This window comes from Eptatretus burgeri, chromosome 1 (assembly GCF_056783735.1).
Source record: "Eptatretus burgeri isolate ZD-2024b chromosome 1, Ebu_testis_v1, whole genome shotgun sequence".
NCBI classification, from domain to species: domain Eukaryota; kingdom Metazoa; phylum Chordata; class Myxini; order Myxiniformes; family Myxinidae; genus Eptatretus; species Eptatretus burgeri.
Window position 1 is genome coordinate 156,843,760 of NC_140961.1, and position 12,061 is coordinate 156,855,820.

At 41.2% G+C, this 12,061-nt stretch overlaps 1 long non-coding RNA gene across 1 annotated transcript; it reads right to left on the reverse strand.

Moving 5' to 3' along the window:
- Nucleotides 1–2,381: 2,381 nt before the first annotated feature.
- Nucleotides 2,382–8,758, reverse strand: LOC147035831 (uncharacterized). Its single transcript, XR_015062840.1, has 3 exons — nucleotides 8,458–8,758; nucleotides 7,216–7,291; nucleotides 2,382–3,641 (listed from the first exon to the last, which is right to left on the reverse strand). It is a non-coding gene; the product is annotated as an uncharacterized LOC147035831 (long non-coding RNA).
- Nucleotides 8,759–12,061: the final 3,303 nt, after the last annotated feature.

The window sequence follows — 12,061 nt, forward strand, 5'->3', positions numbered from 1 at the left end:
AGATTGATGAAATGTACTTTCCATTTTCATTAAATAAATGCACTAACTTTTTTTGCAGTGGAGATGTTTGTATTTCCCAAATATCTTCACAGTACTGTGTAATACTTTATTCAAATAATCTTTATTCAAATTTATTCAAATAATCATCACTGCAGTTAAATATCAATTTTGTTTTCATGATTTTTTTGTTGTGATTTGTGTCTGTGGTGGCAAAGAGTAGCGTCAGAGCAGGAGTTATTGCCCTATTGCTAAACGGGTTCCGATAAAAGCCAGGTTTTTTTTTAAGTCTTCGTCTTTCCATGAGATGCCTGACTGGAAGAGCTTAGGGAAATGCACATCATGGCGAGCCTCAGGAGTCCCGTGAAGAAGAATTATTACTACCTCCTCAAACAAAAGCTACTGTTTGTCAGTGATTTCAAGGGAGTGTGGGCAGTGGTGCATCGAGGCAAAATGCCATTCGGGGTGAGATGTCAAATTGCCTCCCCCTTGGAACTCACTTGCTAAATTATATGCAAAGCCGAATGAAATAATTTTATTACAAGTCAAATTAAGTACAGTAAATTTGCAACTAAACAGTTACACTTTTGTTTTCGACCTTTCTAAATGATCATTGGCATCCCAAGCATGCAGTTGTTGCTGTGACTATGGTTCATTTATTCTGAGCCTTCAGTGAGGCAAACTCGTCTATCGCAGCTTCAAAGTCAATCGACTCAGTGAGTTCACCCTCAATGGAGAGGATGGCTATATGATTATTGAGCATAGAGTGGCTCATTGTAGATCTGAAGTCAGTCTTTATCAGTTTCAGTTTAGAGAAGCTCCTCTCACATGCTGCATGCTCACACATGGTGAGAACCATCTTCAGTATGATGCGAAGGTTTAGAAAAGATTCCTCGAATCCCCATTTCACAACATATACGAAGGATTTAATATGTCTTCCAATACACTGTTTCCTTCCCAGTGGTTTCCTTGTACATTTTCATTGAGATGACGAAAATGGTGAATCTCCCTCTATAGCTTGCTGGTGATGATATTGTCATACGTCTTTGTGAGATGGTGGATTTTCATTGCAATATCGCTATAGTTGGATGGGTCATTCATGCAACTGAGTGACATGAGAAACCCAATTTAATGTACATGTCACTTATGTGAGGGGTGCGTCAGGTTGTTTCAATGTGTAGCCAATCCAAGATTTAACATTGCTCCTGTTTAATCTCATCTTTTCATGAGAGTTCTGCATCCACGGTGTCTTCCCCTGACATTCTCTTTCTCCTCCTCCTTATCCGTTTCTCTGTAGAGATTGCCATTTGCTCCCAAATTTTGGTGGCCTTGATTTTTCACCTCCTTCATGATTTTATCCCACTCATTTTGGAAAAATAGAACTAAGGCCCCCAACTTGGGAGTAGCAGCATCTAGCCCTATCCCAGATATTTGGAGAATAATTTGCGTGCCATTAAGATCAGGCACCAGCTACCAAAAGAATAGGTATGTGGTGAAAATGTAGGTCATCACGCTATTCAACAAAATAGCTGAATCTGACCATGTGTCTTGCTTCTCTGCATTACTATCACAAAGCTGCTCCATGGCTTTGGCTATTTCATGCAGGTTGGACCATATGGTGTCAATTGCATCATGCTTCAAGGAACTCTGTTTGTGGGATTGGTTGGGATTGGGTAGAAGGCCTCTCTTTGTGGGATTGCCTGCATCATTTTTTTGTCAGGATGGCTCTTTGACAGAGTCAATTGTGGCCATGGAAATTATGTGGAACGTTTGGAAATTACGCATCTTGTAGTTGTTGAAGTGTTGCAACTGTTTTCCCAATGTTTTTCATTGAGATAGTTCCATCTTGATTTTCAGACATCATGGCTCCATTTCCAGGCTTGGCCAGGCTTGCAGCAAACGCTGCAGCCGACATCACCTGCTATAAGCATTTGCATGTTGGTCATTTGGATGAGTCACTGAATGTTGGTCCAAATGTATGAGGCTTTGAGATTGGCCTGCAGTTCATCAGCTTTGGTTCCATGTGGAATGACTGAAAGTGTCTGTCGAAAATCCCCAGCCAACACGAGTCACTCCACCCATTATTTTGTCATTACGTCGAAGATCTTGCAAGGAGTGATCAAGAGCCTCGAAGGCAGCTTTCAGAGACATTGTACACTCATCCGATACAATAAGCCAACACTCCTGCAGGAGCTTTACTTTTTTCAGTGTCTCTGAAACAAATCTCAGTGTCCTAACAAATCGTCAGAGCCACCCAAAGCCTTTGTTGTATAATTTTGTAGTTAACATTTTAACCTACTCGAGGGAAATCCTGTTACTCAAATGAAAGCCACAACGGAAAGTACATTACATCAGATAATTTTATTAACATAGTACTATGGAGTTCAAAACACTGAGGTAAGCATCCACAATGATTTGCACGAAACTAAGATTACATTTCCTGGCATGTATATGTTCTTATGGGAGTGGAGGGGGGCTGATAAGCCAAAGGGAAAATAACTCCAACTGCAATTCGTGTCTACGAGGTGAAAAGCGAATGACGTAATCATGGCAAGAGTTGCAGCATTATCAACCAGGTCACCTTATTCCATAGCGAGACATTCCTTTTAGCAACATTTAGGTCAAAGACTTGGTGACAAGGAAGCATAACTGACAGCAAATTTGACTTATAACATAAAAATTAAATTTATAAAGCACCAGCAACAATTATAATTGAGAGTACATTACTATAATTATTTTCTTCCACAATTCCCCCCTTTTTCCTTATCAGGAAAATTTGAATAATTATATTACACATGATCACCATACCCCGTTCCTGGAGGAGAAAAGATATTCGTTGTACAAGTTCAATCAACAATGGCATCGAGTGCTCATCTCAGAAGAATGCTGGATAACGACCATTTCAATAGTGTCCCAGCCAGGTGAATGAGTATGTTTCCATTTAATTCATGGCCTGTTCATCAGCATGTGTCACAAATCAAAAGGACATGCTACCCGAAGTCAGAAGATAAGCAGGTCAGGGTGTAGATAGAGCAGCACCCAACGCGAAACACAGTCGAGGCACTCCTTGAGCTGCATAGAAGGTATATATTGGCAGGTACAAGCTTGGGCCCAACATTGGGATGAAGGAGAAGAAAAGGACTCGAGAGGTGACCCAGAGATCCATCCCCAGCAGAGTTCGGGGCCTCTTAGCAGCAGTTTGTGCAATCAGGTTTGTTTCACCAAGTGAGCTGTGTACGTTGGATGCAGCCGTGATCGCTGCACGATCCCCACCCGCACCATTGAACAGATGTTGCAGATGACTCGCCGTGTGGACCTTCAGAGCCTTCGTCGTGCAGTGAAGGAACCACGGCAAGGTCCCGATGTATTTGCAGAGCAGCAATTTGTGAGTGTGGTTGAGAACATTCCTCCAGGCTTGCCTGACCTGCCTGACACCACGCAACTGCGACGTTAAGACTTTGCCTTGCTGTGGTTTGACTTGTCCAACCTTCTCTTCAGTGGGTTTTTTTCTTCTTCCATTTCACCATATTGCTCATCTTATCTTCCCCGGAAGGGCGTAGTTTCATGATCACGTGTTGAATGCCCAATCACCCAAATCTGGGTTCTCCCCATCGTCCAATCTTTCGGTGGAAATTCTTCCAAAGCTTCATAAGACAAAATCGTACATTGTATGGTTCAACTGCTCTCAACGCTCCAAAACAAACAAATTCAAGGTTAAGCATCGATTAAACATGCCAATCCATAAACGTCATGGGCTCATGTATTTCACCAAGACTGACAAAGGTTCTTACAGAAGCATTCAACTTGCATTATATGTTATATCAATATTTTATCCCTTTCCTTGTTTTTCCCCCTAAACAACATGTTAAAATATGCAGAAATCTCAGTTGTATGTACACTCAACACATTCATCTCCTTTGCTATTTCCATGTAGAAAGGGCAACAGTCTTTATCAGGGTTCCAATTTGCAATCAATAATTCTTTTCACCAAAAATATTCCATCACCTGTACAATAATTATGAAAGTTAGCTACTTCTTTCAAGTCGATTTTGCACAGTTACTATTTTAACATTCATATCTGCTAAGAAATTCACTGTTTCATTTGCAAGTCGTTCCAGAGCAACCGCCATTATTTATTTATTTATTTCCAGCTAACTTAGCACTTCCGGACTGATGAAAGATGCTCAAGTCAGCATTAGAAATACCTCAACTTACTTAAGTAAACGTACAAGAAGTAGCACTTAATCAAAATCATGCACCTGTCTAATTAATCAGAAGACAGATAACACAGGTAAGATTTAAATTGGCTTGTAGCATAATTGCACTCTTTTCAATAATATAATTCTTTTATTCTGACCGATTTAACATTTATTTCATTGTCATGCCTTCTGTACTCCGCATAATTCTTGTTTATCCTTTTGCTTGACTTTCTACAAATTGTAGAGCCATTTTATATAAATTACAGTCAGGTCAGTACCAGCTCATAATCAGTGAGAGCAATACAGTTACAATACATGGTGCAATTCCGAATTCCATTTAATTGATTTCATGATTGCTGTTGGTCTCGCGATTCTTTCAGTCATTCTGCATTATGGTTCTGTAAATACCATGCTGTTCTCCCCTCATAACTTGATTTTCCCTTGCAGTTAACTTATGATTCCTCATATGTAATGTTGACCAATTTGTTGATCAATTTAATAATGCAGACCCCCTTTCAATATTATGTAAGTACTTCAACTTAATATATTATTATCTTGATTCAATTCTCAGTAACTTTTCCCTATCCTCAATTAACAGATCAAAAGGTCCCTAGCTACAGTGATTGACAACATATTAATCAATAAATACAAGTTATTAATAACCGAACTGTGAAATAACCAATCATTACTCTGTCACTTGAAGACCCCAATACATTTAAATTAGGATTATGAGACTTATATGATGAAAGGTTTCTCAATTTGTAATCTCAAAGCAAATGATTATATCAATTATAACCAAAAAAAAACATGATGGTTCGTTCTCAATGAGTTCCTTTTTTTAAATGAGCTTAGTCTGAAAGTAATTAACACAGTTACCATACACAACCTCCACTCGTTACCAACTGTTTCCCATATTTACATTAAGACGTTACCACAAGTGACACTTGTTGGTCCTTTTGACCATAACATTATCCCCATCACTACCATACAGGTCAAAAACACACTGGTGTTCTAGGTTATAATAATTCACAAAATAGATTCCCAAAATAATTCAAAGCTCGGTTGCACATTCTTACATTAATTCATAAGGGTAATTAAACAAGAGTAGCTTGGCTATTATTTTAGTCACAGAGTGATTCTTTTGGAAGTCTTTTTCAGGCTCTCAGCTCTGCACTCTTCCATCTCCACTCTGCTCTGCTCAGCCATGACATTGAGGTGCCGAGCTGCAGACCACACCTCGGCTGCAAAGCGTCCATTTGGGATCAAAAGCTTGACAACATGGTTACAAATTTCTCCAAACAGTTTAAACAATACCAAATGCTAACGTTGTTTAATTAACCTGATGAGCCTCCTTTTCTTTCGTGGTCAATGGAACTGAAATATCTCGGAAAAATAATGTTGAACCAATCACTCTAATCACTATTCAGAATTCCATCAACATTTTAAATCTCTGACATTGCCCATCTTGTCCATTTCTCTTTCACCAAAACAGCAACATGCTGCAATATAACCAACTCACTTACTCAGCCATCTAATCACGTACTCTGACCTTTTCAATACAAATTCATTTCCTTTATCAAAAAAATAAATACAGTTTAAACCTCTGTTTTAAACAGGTGTACAAAAATTGTGCAAATCAAGGTGAAAGTTGAGTCATCAATTGAATAGCATTTAAATCCCCTTTGACCTCCATTGTAGCATTCAGTTTTCCCTTTGTTTGGTGTTGCTCTGCCCTGCACCTCACTCAGCTGGTGCTTCTCATACTCCACCGTTGAGTACTTTCCTTCCAATCTCATTTAAACAGCTTTATGGTCTATCATTGTGACAATAAAATATTTTCTTTTAAAATCAATAAAATCAAAAATAAATTCTTCAGCATCTATCCAAGGTAGGGACCACACATTTATTCTTCCTTGCCCGTAAAACACAAACATTCCAGTTTCATGACCTTGGGTTTTTTTTTTCCTCTGATAGGCCTGCAACGGACTAGACAGCCAGTCTGTGCACCAGCTTTATCTGGATTTTAACCCAATTTTCTTCACCAGTTGATGCACTTGGTTAACAGATTGGTTCCCGCTACCTCTCGATTGATCTCAATCATTTTAAGAGGTAACTTATTTCATTCATATATGCAATGAATTTGCCTGCCTGAATCGATTAAAGGGTTGCACTGGGTTATTTGCCATTGCCTTCCCAGGAGTAGTTTTGGCAGGAATTTGTCTTTAACATCCATCAACCAATGTTATTTATTAACTTTAACATTCATAGACTAATGAAGACAGCATGCCTAATTTCACGTCCATCCGAGGGATAATTGATTGATCACTCTCCACCGGAATGCTGGTGGGAGGTTATAAATCCTCATTCATTCCAATGCACCAAATCATACACAACTCCTTTACAAATCACTTTAAAATCATTCCAAATCACTTCTCTACATTTTGATAAGATTTTAAGCATGAATCAAATCGAATTTTGGAAACATTTCTCGCACGTCACTGGTCACGACATGTGAATTTATCGGCACCACACCAAAGTAGCCACAAGCCAAAATGGCCTCCAGATTTAACTTGTTACCCCAAGACTATCATGCATGCATCATCATTATTATTATTATTATTATTATTATTATTATTATTATTATAACAGGTCTTCAAATGATGCTCCGAGGAGACAATCCATTTGTCATGTATGCAACGTACAGTGTTCAAAGCCAAAACAGCAAACACAGTTATGAAACAGTGAGAAAGCCAGTTCAAGGAGATTTGTGACCTTGGTTTTTTATCAGCACAAAACCACGAACAGCCAGGCTGCCTTCACTCCCTGGCTGAAGTTTCTATAATTGTTACAATATAATTTCCAATTCAGATTTTCACCAAGTTTGAATTCACACACACACACACTCTCGATCCGGTCCCAACACACTCTCAACAACATCCGCCCGCACTTTAAATCAGCAGCACATGCGGCGCCAGTCGTCATCCTTTTTTTTCATGTGGAATCAGTGTTTGCATCTCACCTCAACCAGAGTCTTCACAGTCTACGGTGACGACCAACCTTTGTCTCCATTTTCCGTACTCATGCATTTCCATAAGCTTCACAGGTCACAATACACAATAGAGCACGTTTTATTCCAATGAAATCTATTGGACTCGCACACGTTCCATTTCTCCACTCACTCAGCACCACATGCAGATCAATGCGAATCAGTGTGCATACAAATCAGATATGAATACAAACATGCAAGAGTTCCAGGTTGGAACACTCAACTTGCGTTCTTAACATAAAACTCAACCTTTCCAATCAAAAAGCATTCACAAATCCGTAACACCTCCACACAATACAATGCAACAGCCTCACAGAAAGCAAACCTCCAATGAGTACAATGAACAAACATAAATACAAACAGGTAACTCAACAAACATTCATAACACTTATTAATTTCCCACTTAACCATTCACCTTGCTCGTTTACCTTGGCTGTTTACCTGGGTCGGAACTCAGTCTCAGCATGATGCTGTTCGATATATTGCTTGCTCGCCTCCAGAGAGACTGCGAACTGAACGCAGCCTTCAACGTGGCCTTTCTGGATCGGGTCTGCACTCCGAACCTGTCACCAAGAGGAGCCCTCTCTCTGCGTTGTGTCTGCACTCCCTTCTCTCCAAGCTTTCCTTATCTCCTCTTTAAGTACTCCTCTGGCTCCTCGTTGATCCTCTTCATTTCCCTCCAGAACTTTCCCCAGATGATTCAAACAATCTCGATCAAACGTAGCTTTCTCAGGAAAAGGCAATTTATGGTTCATCGTCCAAACGCACCAATTTGCAACGTCTTTCACAGAATCAGGTTCGTATTTAGCAAACATATATCTCGCGCATGTCCCTCTCCGTGGACTGTGCCATGTCACTTCGGTATATACAATCTCATCACTCTTTAACAGCATTTCCTATCTTTCAAACCACACGTCAGAAATACGAAAGAGTATGCACTTCAATATTGCGAAAATACAATAAATGCTCAAATACAATAAATGCTGGCCAGCACTGTAATATAGCAATTCTATAGCACTTATCATTCGAACCACATAAACTCAATCCACACAATCACATAACAATCACACTCACACACTCACACATCGAGCTTCGTCTCGAACCCCTCGCAGAGGTGGTATTCCAACATCACTCCCTTTGGCCAGAGGGGATTGGATTTTCCCCAATGCCTCTACTGTACCCAGTATAGCACCATGAGGCGAGTAACGAACTCACTCAAGGTATGGCGAAGACTCCAGCTTCCCGTCAAAAGATCCCTGATCTCTGTTCAGCCCCAGGCTGAAGGGGTCCCAGACCGTAGGATCCTCCCAGGCCTCCAATAAAATTATCTGACATGTACTTTCCTTTGTTCAAAATACGTTGCCCGCTAAGAACAGCCCCGCCGTCAGGGATTGCATCTCGTTGGCATTCGCCGTCCCTCCGGACCATGGACTGCCTCCAGGAATTTAGTACCTCCGTGTCACGGCACCAATTGTTGTATAATTTTGCATTTAATGTTTTAACCTACTCGATGTAAATCCTGTTACTCAAATGAAAGCCACAATTAATTAACTGTCCACAACGAAAAGTACATGACATCCAAAATTTTATTAACATGGTACAATGGAGTTCAAAACACTGAGATGTAAGCATCCACAATGATTTGCACTAAAATAAGATTACATTTCCTGGCATTTATATGTTCTTATGGGAGTGGAGGGGGCTGATAAGCCTCAGACAAAATAACTTCAACTGCAATACGTGTCTACTAGGTGAAAAGCGAATGACGTAATCATGGCAAAAGTTGCATCGTTATCAACCAGGTCACCTTGTTCCATAGCGAGACATTCCTTTTTTCAACATTTAGGTCAAAAGACTTGGCTACAAGGAAGCATAACTGACAGCCAATTCGACTTATAACATAAAAATTATATTTATAAAGCACCAGCAACAATTATAATTGAGAGTACATTAATATAATTATTTTCTTCCACACCTTGATCCTATCTTCAATGATAATGAGAACTTGATTGAAGATGGCATCACTGTACTCCAGTTCCAGGTTAGGATTTTGCACTTGTGCTTGATGCAAAATGTTCCAGGTGAGGATTCTCCTTGTAGTTGTCCCATAGATGTTGAGGATTTGACATGGCACATGTCTTCAACATGATGGCAAACAGGTTTTGCAGTATCCATGGTGATCGATTTGCATTGTCTACTCCAATGTGCTGTTCCAGTGTGTCTCATCCTCCAGGAGTCCTCTTAGCTAGCAAGCCTGCTTGTAGGTTTCACAGATTGTGGCATCCACTGTTTGCAAGTCCTCAAATGGTGTTTGACCTTTGACCTCATGCAGAAGCAGTGTCAGGTAAAACCATTCAAAATTGATAGGATGTACAGTTTACACATGACCGAGCGCATCACTGGCATTTATGCCAAGGTGGTCTGCTACAGTTTGTCCTGCTTTGTGGCATGCCCACTTCTTGCTGCCAACGCTCCATGTCTCATACTTGGGTGTCTCATTGTACAACAGTCTCTCAGCAAATTCACAATCTTGGCAGAGATTGAAGAAAGCAGTGACATTGTGTCTTGTGAGACTTGTAAGCACTCGTGTACATTCGCCTCAGTGAATTACAGACTCTGGCCATTCTCAAGGTGCACACTGAGATGAACCACAGTGTGATGTCGCTCATGAATTAGGAAGTTCAGGATCCTCCAGATGGCTTCATTGCTGCTGATGTATCTTCCCAATTTATATTGCCGAACCTCATCATTCACAGTCCCAACCATCGTCTGGACAAACACAGCCTTTAAGATCCTTTGTTGACATATTTGCACACATATTTGATGGAGGGGAGAGGGAGGGAAGGGAGGGGATGGGAGGTGAGAGCATGAGAGGAAAAAGGGAGGAGGAGTGAGCACGGGGAGGGAGGGGAGAGTGAGGGAGTGGAGAGCAGGGGAGGAGAGGAGAGAGAGAGGAGGGTAGGGGAGAGCGAGCGATGGAGGGGAGAGATGGCAGAGTGAGTGGAGCAAGGGGATGGGAGGGGAGAGTGAGCAAGGGAGGGGAGGGGAGAGCAGGCAAGAGGGAGGGGAGATGGAAGGGAAGGAAGAGGGAGGGAGGGAGGAGAGAGGAAGTGAGGGAGGGGAGAGTGAGGGAGGGGAGGAGAAGAGAGGGGAGAGCAAGGGAGAGGAGGGTAGAATGAGGAATGGGAGGGGAGGAAAGGGGAGAGCGAGTGAGGAGAGGGGAGGGGAGGGGAAAGTGAGGGAGGGAGGGGGAGGAGAGGGGCGAGGAGTAGAGGGGAGGGTAGGGGAGAGTAAGGAAGGGGAGTGGAGGAGAGCGGAGAGTGAGGAAAGGGAGGGGAGGGGAAAGCGAGGAACGGGACTGATGCCTCATCATACGTCGCAAAACACTCCTGGAGGGAGGGAGTGTGAGGAGCGGGGTGAGAGACAGAGACAGAGAGACACAGGCAGGAGAAGAGAGTGCTGCACTGTCTTTGGAGGGGACAGCGACTGAAAGAGATTGGGGGGAAAAATGTGAAAGAAAGGTGATGTGGAATGGGAGTTCACAAAGAGAATATGTTATGTCTTGACTGACCATGCGCATACACACACACACACGCACACGTGCACACACACACACACACACACACACACACACACACACACACACACACACCTATTATATGCAGACATATATATATATATATATATATTTATATTTATATATATTTATATATATTTATATATATATATATATATATATATATTTATATATATATTTATATATATATATATATATATATATATATATATATATATATATATATATATATATATATCTTCTTCTTCTTATTCTTTTGGCTGCTCCCATTAGGGGTCGCTACAGCGGATCATCCGTATGATCCGCATCATGATTTGGCACATGTTTTATGCCGGATGCCCTTCCTGATGCAACCCTGGTCGCCTCTTACGACACAGGGATATGGTACACCTATTTTAACCGGGGTATACACCGGCCCAGTATTCTGGTACTCATTTCGCCGACCTCGGAAGGATGACAGGCTGAGTCAACCCCCTGGTGTGTTAATTCAGTGGCCCAACGGGGCTCGAACTCAGGACCTTTTGGATCCCAAGCCACTGCCCTAACCACTGCGCCAACACCAGGCTCATATATATATATATATATATATATATATATATATATATATATATATATATATATATATATATATATATATATATATATATATATATATATATATATATATATATATATATATATATATATATATATATATATATATATATATATATATATATATCACCCCACTAAGCCTGGTGTTGGCGCAGTGGTTAGGGCAGCGGCTTGGGATCCAAAAGGTCCTGAGTTCAAGCCCCGTTGAGCCACTGAATTAATACACCAGGGGGTTGACTCAGCCTGTCATCCTTTCGAGGTCGGCGAAATGAGTACCAGTATACTGGGCCGGTGTATACCCCGGTTAAAATAGGTGTACCATATCCCTGTGTCGTAAGAGGCGACCAGGGTTGCGTCAGGAAGGGCATCCGGCGTAAAACATGTGCCAAATCACTATGCGGATCATAATGGATGATCCGCTGTGGCGACCCCTAAGGGGAGCAGCCGAAAGAAGAAGAAGATATATATCACCCCACTATCCAAATCATTGATGTAAATAATGAATAGTAATGGTCTGATTATTGATCCCTGAGGTGCCCCACTTTTTACCTCCTCCCAGCATGACATCCTCCCACTCACAGCCACGCTTTGCTTCCTATCACTAAGCAAATTTGCAATCCAATTAGCTACAGTATATGACCAGCCACT